The sequence below is a fragment of the Schistocerca cancellata genome, chromosome 1 (assembly GCF_023864275.1).
Source record: "Schistocerca cancellata isolate TAMUIC-IGC-003103 chromosome 1, iqSchCanc2.1, whole genome shotgun sequence".
Lineage (NCBI taxonomy): Eukaryota > Metazoa > Arthropoda > Insecta > Orthoptera > Acrididae > Schistocerca > Schistocerca cancellata.
The window spans coordinates 16,913,724-16,914,801 of NC_064626.1; positions in this window are offsets into that span (position 1 = coordinate 16,913,724).

The following is a 1,078-nucleotide window of genomic DNA, read 5'->3' on the forward strand; positions in this document are numbered from 1 at the left end:
AACAAAAAATGTAGTATCCTATGACTATAATGTCAATGAGTCACTGATGGAATTGGCCAACTCATTCAAACACTTTGTAGGGATATGATATGGAATTATCACGTAACCTCAGTTGTTGGTAAAGCAAGTGGTAGACTGTGGTTTATTGATAGAATACTGGGGAAGTTAAATTTGTCTACAAAGGAGATTGGTTATAAATCACTCATGTGACTGGTTGTAGAAAATTGCTCAAGAGTGTGGGACCCGTACCAAATGGGGCTAACAGGGGATACTGAAAATAAATAGAGAAGCACAGTGTGGAGTAGTGTCACAGAGATACTGAAGGAACTGAACTGGCAGACTCTTGAAGATAGATATAAACTATCCTTAGATAGTCTGTTAACAAAGTTTCAAGAACTGCCTTTAAATGATGACTCAAGGAATATACTACAACCCCCTACATATTGCTCACATAGGATTGCAAGGAAAAGATTAGAATAATTAATCATGAGGATAAGTTTAGAGTAATTATGGCCCGCACAGATGCATTCAAACGATCACTCTTCCCACACTCCATACAGAAATGGAATGGGAAGAAACTGTAATAAGTGGTGCAACGGGACATAACCTCTTGCCATGTGCTTCACGGTGGTTTGCAGAGTATATATGTAGATACAGATGCAGATGTAAATGTAGATGTGTTGTTGTTGTGGTCTTCAGTCAAAAGACTGGTTTAATGCAGCTCTCCATGCTAGTGTGTCTTGTGCAAGCCTCTTCATCCCTCTGAATCTGCTTACTGTATTCATTTCTTGGCCTCACTCTATGATTTTTAGCCACCACACTTCCCTCCAGTACTAAATTGGTGATCCCTCGATGCCTCAACATGTGTCCTAGTGCTCTTCTCCCCAATTCTATTTAGTACCTCCTTATTAGTTATGCTCTCTACCCACCCAATCTTCAGCATTCTTCTGTAGCAACACATTTCAAAAGCTTCTATTATCTTCTTGTCTAAACTGTTTATCATCCGTGTTTCACTTCCATACATGGCTATACTTCATATAAATACTTTCAGAAAGGACTTCGTGACACTTAAATGTAT